Source organism: Capsicum annuum, chromosome 4, assembly GCF_002878395.1.
Source record: "Capsicum annuum cultivar UCD-10X-F1 chromosome 4, UCD10Xv1.1, whole genome shotgun sequence".
NCBI lineage: Eukaryota > Viridiplantae > Streptophyta > Magnoliopsida > Solanales > Solanaceae > Capsicum > Capsicum annuum.
In genome coordinates, this window is record NC_061114.1 from 194621502 (window position 1) to 194630100 (window position 8599).

The 8599-nt window shown below is 37.9% G+C and overlaps 1 non-coding gene across 1 annotated transcript; it reads right to left on the bottom strand.

The window, feature by feature from the left end:
* Positions 1-984: 984 nt before the first annotated feature.
* Positions 985-1090, bottom strand: LOC124898255. Its single transcript, XR_007055231.1, has one exon. It is a non-coding gene; the product is annotated as a small nucleolar RNA R71 (small nucleolar RNA).
* Positions 1091-8599: the final 7509 nt, after the last annotated feature.

Consider the following 8599-nt stretch of genomic DNA (forward strand, 5'->3'; position numbering starts at 1 on the left):
GAGGTATCTAAAAGGGTCCATGGGTGATAATCTTGAGTGTTGGTTAACAAACTAGCATCAAGAACCCCTAACCTATCCAACCCATGTAATTGTTAACTAGAATTTGCATTTGATTATTACGAACCCATGCATTATTTGCCCCTAGGAAGGCATAATCCCAAGACTTGTCTCATATATAAATCTTATCCACATTTGTTGCCTTGAATTGGTAGATGGATTAGATTTTGGTAAAACAACTTTCCAAACCATCCCCCCATTTCAATTCATGTATTTTATTTTATTTATATTACAGGTATCTTCTTAGTAGCTATTAACACCCATAGGATTAAAAGACTAATTCCATTTCTCAAGGATTTGACACCAACTCCCATTGGGTTAATATACTTGACAACGATCGTCTTGCCCGTTAATCATGGAGTGAGTTAATCTTTATCAAAAAGGCATCGTTGTTAGGGAGTAAAATTTAGTTTTCACTTGTGTGGTGTTGATTGTAGCTTTAGGAATACCCGTAGTAGTTGTTATTTATTTTGGTTGTTGTTTCTATTTCCTTTTAGGTAATTTCAATAGTGTCCACGACACCATGAGTGACCGTGCAAGTAATGTTGGACTTTCAATGGGCCCCTTGATGATGAGGACCAACTCCATGATGTTGGACGTATGAGTGCTATTGGTATCCCACCTAATCAAGGGAATGAGGTATTCCACATCACAAGTGTTATGTTACACGTGATTTAAATGAAGGTTTTCTTTGGGGGGCAAGCTTATGAAGACCCCAATTTGCACTTGAAGAATTTTGTAGAAGTATGTGCCCTCTTTTACATTGCTCACATCTCATAAGAATCCATCCGGTTACGCCTCTTTCTATTTTCTCTAGTAGGTGAGGCGATATTGTGGCTATGATCTTTTTTCACCGGGTCAATCATATCGTAGGACGAACTTACTGTTACTTTCTTAGACCGTACTTTTTACTATCTAAGATATTATAATTGCGTGACAAAATCACCAATTTTCGTCAGTTGAATGGAGAACCTCTATATAAGGTATGGGAGAGATTTAATGGGAAGCTCATGCTATGTCCCAACCACGAGTTCCTGGAGAAGATGCTTCAAATATTTTACTGGGCTTTGGATCAACTAAATAAAACCATGGTGGATAATACGAACGGGGTTTCACTTGTGAAGCTGTCTTATAATGTGGCTTTAAATTTGCTTGAGGAAGTCACGAATCAAAATCGAGGATGGCATACTTGAGACACTGAGGTAGCTAAAGGGTCTCCTACCACCTCCTATATTGATAAATAGCAAAGGAAGAGAGATGAAGAGAGAAAGGAAAATATGGCAAAAATGATGACACAATTAGAATTGCAAATGATACATGTGATGGGTGCACCACAAAAATGGTGAATGTCATGGCATCCAAGGGATATGACTAAGAAAAGGCCAAGAGTCCTGATAAATAAATTAGGTATTTGGCTAACTATTCAGTGGGTTCTCGCCTGGCCTATCAAAGGCAAGGTGGGAACCAAGGTTGGACGGATTGTAAAAGAGAACAGGATTGGTGTGATAGGGATAAAAAGCGTTATTGGAGAGACAAAAAAAGGAGTATGATCTATATGTGCCTCCCCATGACCGAGTAAAGTTAAAGAGTCCAATTTCATTGATCCCAAAAAATTCAAGACCAAGGATGTGTTAGCTTGGATCTTGATGAGAGTGAAGGGAACAAACAAAATGGTTCGAGAATTGAAAGGAGATTTTTCACAAATAAATGAAAGGGATGTATCACACTCCGCTTCAATCAAACAATTGGATACTCAAATTGGCCAAATCTCCACTCAACTTAATGTAAGACAAAAAGGGGGTCTTCCTAGTGATACCATTCTGAATCCAAAAAATAATGCCCAAGTATTGGCAATTATCATATGAGTGGTAAAACCCTCGGTGATCTTGTGGTGGAAGTTAAAAAAGATACAAATATTGAGAAAAGAATTGTAAAGAAGAAGCATGTGAATGATTCAAATGAGGAGGCTCCGATGTCTTAAGAAGGGAATGAAAAAAAACCAATGACAATTGAAGAAATAGTTTAAGAAGAGAAAGATCCTAAGGTAGTTGAGAATGATGAACCATAAAGTGATCTGATGCCTACCATGAAGGTTCACTTTTTATTCCCTCAAAGGCTCAAAAATAAGGAGGACAATTCCAAATTCAATACGTTCCTTGCTAAGTTTAGCAATCTTTTAATTAATATCCCATTGCTAGAGTCCATTCAAGAGATCCCGGAATATGCTAAGCTCATAAAGAAGTTAATGCCAAAGAAACATCTTGTTAATGGTGAAACCATCAAAGTTACTCATGTGTGTAGCACTTCAGGACTAGCGCTATAGCCGAAAAGAAAAAAGATCCTAGGGCTTTTACAATCCCTTGCACCATAGGGACACACAAATTTGACAAAGCCTTGTGTGACCTTTGTGCAAACATCAATCTCACGCCCAATGAAATCTATAAAAAACTTGGTTTGGGCACTCCTACTCTAACAACAATAAGGATATTAAGGGCAGACCAATGTATCAAGAGAACGGTTGGAGTTTTGTTTGATGTGTTGGTAAAGGTGGACTGCCTCATTCTTTTTGTAGACTTCATTGTGCTTGATTGTGAAATTAACCAAGAGATACCTATCATTCTTGGTTACCCTTTCCTTTCAACTGAAAGAGCTATTATTGATATGGAGTTAGGAGAAATGAAATGGGTCTAACATGATAAAGTATCTTTTCGGGATTGCAAAACGGAGAAACAGCCCATGGAACTCCAAGTGGTGTCTGTTTTTTATTTAGTGGACACAGAGGTGAATGATGGATGCCTTGAGGATCCAACTTGAAAAGATGAATAACAACGATTATAAATTAGGTTCTAAGTGGGAGGAAACCTACTAAAGCCACGAAAGTGGTCCGGTATCCTTTGTTTTTGATTAAGTAGAGTAGGTTTTATTTTTGTTTGTGATTGATCCATGACATTAGGGTGATATAAGGTGTTTTGAATGAGATTGAATAGGGGAAAAGTGTGAAAAAATTGTACAGTGGACTGAGTAGGGGAAACAGAGGGCCAAAAATAGCCTCAGTTACTGTGATCGCGACACCCGTGCTATCACGATCACAAAACTTGGACCGCAATTACGGTCAGGACTGGTTAGAAGACCAATAGACTGCCTATTTACCCCTCAGACTTCTTATTCAAATTTCTATCAAATTACTCTATTTGTGTGAGCATATTGGGCATCCCAAAAGTGTTTAGCATCCATCCTGCGTCCTTAGCTCAGTGTATGCTTTAAATTTTGTGTAATTGTGCTTAGATATGGGCCTTAGAACTCATGTTATAGAAATAGGCCTAGAATTATGCTTTACATGTTAAATCCTTGTTGAACTGTGTTTGTTGGTGTGGTTAGCTACTTGTAGTATGGTGCACATAGTTGGAGAAGCCTTAAGTACCCAAATTTTCTTAAATTTGATTGAAATAGTTGTGCATACCAAGTGCTCGGTGAAATGCCCAAATGAATTCAATGTTAGTTTTTTCATGTTCTGAGGGCATGATCGAGTAGCTTGAACCATGCTCTTTGCTCTTAATGAATGTTTTTGCTTTGGAACACAATGTGGTATTGAAATTGGACAAATTGAGTGTTTGAAAAATTTTGGTCGACATAGCCTCAGTTACCATAATCGTAGTTACTAAGCCACTATCACGGCATCTGAGACTATTTTTCAGCTTAGACCAAAAATCTGCTTAGTCCATTTCTTGCCCATAAATTGCTAAGTCGCCACCACATTGGATTATATTGATAACATAGCATAGTTTTCACATGTAAATGTTGATGATTAATGTTATTCTGTGATTTCTAAATTTTTAAGGCTCAATATGGAAAAATATAATTAAACCCAGTTCATGGCCCCAGAATTCCGCAATCAATACTGTGCCGACATCCCCAAAACCAAGTTGCTCCCTAAGAAAAGCATATGCTTATATAAGGTATCGGACAAGCACCCGGCATTTTATGCCCACTTAGTCACCATTGGGTGGAGTTGTTCTGCCCCAGATCCTTGTCGGGCAAATGAGCATTGGGTATGAGAATTATACACTAACATAAGTATAGTATCTTTCTCCGAACTAGGTATGCGGATACGGGGGAAGAATGTGCACTTTGGGGCCGAAAAGATTAATAATTTGTATGGGATACTTGATGAGGACATGAGCCAATTCGAGGAAAAAGGGTGTGAACTGGGGAGTTGGATGGGTAAAAAGTTGTGTCCAGGCAGGGAGGTTCCTTGGGCAGCCACTGAGAGGGGTATATCGATGAATGATTTCACAGCTGTGGAAAGGATATGGTTGTACATTATTTATAGCCAAGTTTCTCCATGAACACTTATGACTATTGTTCCATATGTCCAATCCCAGATGGTTTCTTGTATACTTGACAACATTCCTTTGAATGTTGGTCATCTCGTGATCTCAGATATAAAATATCTCAAGATCCATGGTGGTATGTTTCTCTTATTCCCTTCTTTGATTACTGAGCTGTGCAGGAGAGTCGGGGTTGAGGAGTTTCCCAGAGAACCTTGGTTGTGCCCAAACACCCCCATCTATCCTCTTAAGATGCGGGGTGAGGGAGCATCAATCAAAGGCAAGAAGAGGAAGATCGACTTAGGTAAGTCGATAGGTAAGGACACTGGCTCCTGCAGACCATTCACAGTAGGGCCTTTTGAGGATATCTCAGTGAAGATGAGGGCGATAAAAGAGCTTGTTGCTCTGTTGCCCCAGGTACCGAGAGAGTCTTCCACTACCCGTTATTCCTATGTGGCCCAGTCTGACAATGAGATATGTCTGAAAGATCAGAGGAACTAGGTAGACACTATTGCTAGAATTGAGAGAGCCTACTCATCTCTAGAACATTCACACAAGGAGCTTAGAGACTCACATAAAAATATGAAGAAAAGGGAGAATAAGAATGACAAGTTCTTCACAAAGATGTGGAAGGGGGTAAAGGGCCTTTAGAAGGTCTTGAAACCCAGAAACAAACTTCCTTCTCCCAGAGTTGATAGTAAGGATGAGGCCCTAGCTGAGTGGTCAGACTGAGATGGTACTGGAGGTGATACTGGGATGGAGACACCGGCTCTTGATGCGATTACAGGGAGCACCCTTTTACTCTCTTTATGCTTTATTGATTATGCAGTGAGGTCACTGCAAGCTTCTTAGTTGGGGGTGCCTGTCCCCATTTTCATTCATTTTGTCTTTATTATTGAGATATTTTGTGGATTTTTTATGTTATTTTGGATGATTTTTATTTATATTCTGGTTTGTAATATTTGGGCACTCTGATGGTGCCCATATTTCATGGATTAGTTGTTTATTTTATTTTTAGTTTTTTTGTTATTTTGTCTTTATCGTGTTTATGATGATTTTGGATGATCATTTCCCTATGATAGATTGAGTGACGACATTATCTAGGGAAAATCATTGTGATTGGGTTTTGAGCCATGGATGTAGAGAAAGTCTGAGTACTCGTGGCATCGGAGCTATAAATGTAAGGGAAGTCTAAGTACCTGTGACATTTTGGATTTGGGATCGCCCTTATACCTATGGAGAATTCTGAGTATCTAAATGATTTGCTCTCATGAAAGCTGAAACGTGAGACGACGACTTGGTTTTGTTCCATTAATAGCAAAGTTTACGTGGTGTAAACGTGAAGCAAACACCTCCCTCGATTCAAAAATTTTTGAAAAACCAAGGCATGAACGTGAACAACTTTGTAATAATACTTTTCCTCTTTTTGTGACTCCAAAAGTCTTTAGTTTATAGCATTTGGTAAATACTCTCTTTTGTCTCTAGTAGGAAGTGGAATTGAGCCTCTTTGAAGAGTTTGCATGCTATGTGTGGTGAGCGTAATTGTTTAACTCTCATGCATACTTGTACCATCAAAAACTTTCCATGTTAGTATCTTAAGGCTAATTGTGATTATACTTTGCTGGTGAAATGATCTTAGGCCTTCTTTATGAAATTAGGAACCCACTTTAGCCTAAAAATCTTTCTCGTACATAGATTAGTATCCTTAGTTATCCATTATGAGCCAACAAGCCCTTCTTTGGCTACCATATTCCAAGCCTTGAACCATTCAAAGTTTTTTTCCTCTTTTGGCCCTACCCTTCTTGAACTTGTAAAATGAGATTTGAGGCTAAATGCTTAGGCTGGGGGTGGCATGTTTGGAAAAGATGACCTTACCCCGTATTCCCTAGCATAATCTAAGTCCCAATACATGAGTATTCGTATAAAAAATTTTCAAAACACTTATTATTTTTCAGTGTAGATCCTTCCACTGTGTAGGAAATTCAATTATCTTTCCAACGATATAAAATTCACCCAAATCCAATAACCGGGTATGAAGTTATGGCGATTTTAAGTTTCAGTCGTTATTCCTCATCATTTTAACCGTTAGAGCATTGCGGAGAAAGTTCAAATGACAATTGTCAATTTCTAGTATGACTATATGAGCATCGCGGAGCAGGCCAATTTTCCATTTGGCAATTTCAAGTGGGCCTCTACGATGTTGGGGTATCGCGGACGAGGCCAAATTTGCATTCCAAAGGCTTACCGCGATAGCTCTGCATCATAATGTTTGTCCAAGTCCCAATTGTACATTTCGATGCGCCAAGGCCAAAAATTGGGATGCTCAAGTTTCAGCTTATGTTATAAATCCGTTTAAGGGTATTTGGGTCTTTTTCCTAAGCCCTAAACTCATTATTTAGCCCCAATTGACCTAAATAATTATTCATTATTCAATTCCTCTCAAATTAAAGATCCTCTTTTCCAATAACAAGAAACCCTAGCTCTTAAATTCAAGACCAATCATTAGGAACTCACCCAGAACTTCAAGAAATTCATTTTCCTAGGTATGTTAGATGTCCATCCATGGATTCCTTTCATCCATGGAGCCCAAGTAACCCATTTTAATCACCAAGTTATAATCTTTTCAAGTTATTATATTTTGAATTATGATTTCATCCATGAATCACCATGCACTATTGACTTTATACCATGTTACCTTGAAATTATCGTTACTATTCAATTCTCCATGTCTTAATATTATTAGTTATTAAATTAAACCATGATTTAGTACTATTATAATGAATTCATGATATTTTTATAAGTTCCATGGCATTCTAATGATTGTTTTAAACCCAGAACTACAAGTGTTTGATAAAATGCCTATAAGAGTGATTGATTTAAATAAAAGCCTTCATGTTTTGTCCTTCAAGCTTTAGTGTCATTTTACTATTATTGTTTTGAGTCTTGAGGGTATTGAATACCATAAATCCATAGTTGTTTACTTAGTATCAGTACATTACAGAATAGTCTTTAGAACATACTAAGAGCATTATTAGAACAGTCAGTTACTAGTCAGATGAACTCAGAACAGTCTAGTATTTCAGTGTTTTTTAATTGGGAGTAGGAATTAGCACTGAGTGAGTGTAGGGATGGATATTCCCCGTCAGATAGGCAGAGTCGTTAGTAGCAGTCTCTATACTCCAGAACTACATAGCTAGCGTAGGGTATAAGAAGTCACCTACCAGATTAGGCTTGACTATCTCGCAGGGGTCACCCGTCATTTCATGCTTGACACCCTGATGTGCTGGCTTCTGTTAGCACATTTAAGACTTTTAACTTGGAATAATTGTAAGTTCCTAGGTAACTATCATTATTTTTATGGTATTTCATGTGATTTTGTAGGAAAGTCAAGATGCATGAACATATAGAAAAGCTACGTTAAGAAGGATGATTTTTGGTGAAAGATGCAAGAAATTAAGTTCTAAAGATTTCATCCGATGACTTGGTCTGATAAGCAGAGAACAAGAAAGGTGAAGCATTTCTGAAGACATTTTCTGATAAGTTTTCAACTTCCTGATAAGCCGTCAGGACTTGTCGTCAGCCGAAGGTAGCAAACATAGAATTTGAAGAGGAGTTAACAATATTTTATGATACGTCGACAACTTCCTGATAAGCCATCAGGACTTGTCATCAGCCGAAGTCAGCAAACATGGAATTTGAAAAAGAGTTGATGACATTTTCTGATAAGTCGTCAACTTCCTAATAAGTCGTCAGGACTTGTCATCAGCCGAAGGCAGCAGACATAGAATTTGAAGAGGAGTTGGCGACATTTTTTGATAAGTCGTCACACATGTCATCACACATGTCATCAGATTTGTGATAAGTCATCACAAATGTCATCAGCTAAAGAAACGAAAATCTGAATTTTAAGTTTCGAATTTCCTTTAAGTTACAGATATAAATAGCAGCTTTTAGGGGTTCATTCATCTTCTGGAACTTATCCCAAAGGCAAAGTCACCTCTTTTTGGGCCTCTTAACTGAGAATTCAATTTTCAACTCTGTGATTGGGTTTTGGAAACTTTTTCTTAAACTTGGAAGAGAATCAACTTCAGACTTCATCTTTTGTAAGTTTAATTTCTCTAAATGAGGAATACAATTGTTACTATCTCTTTCTTTCTCATATGGAACTAAAACCTATAACTAGGGTTGTGGGATCTATGCTTATTCCTTCATGG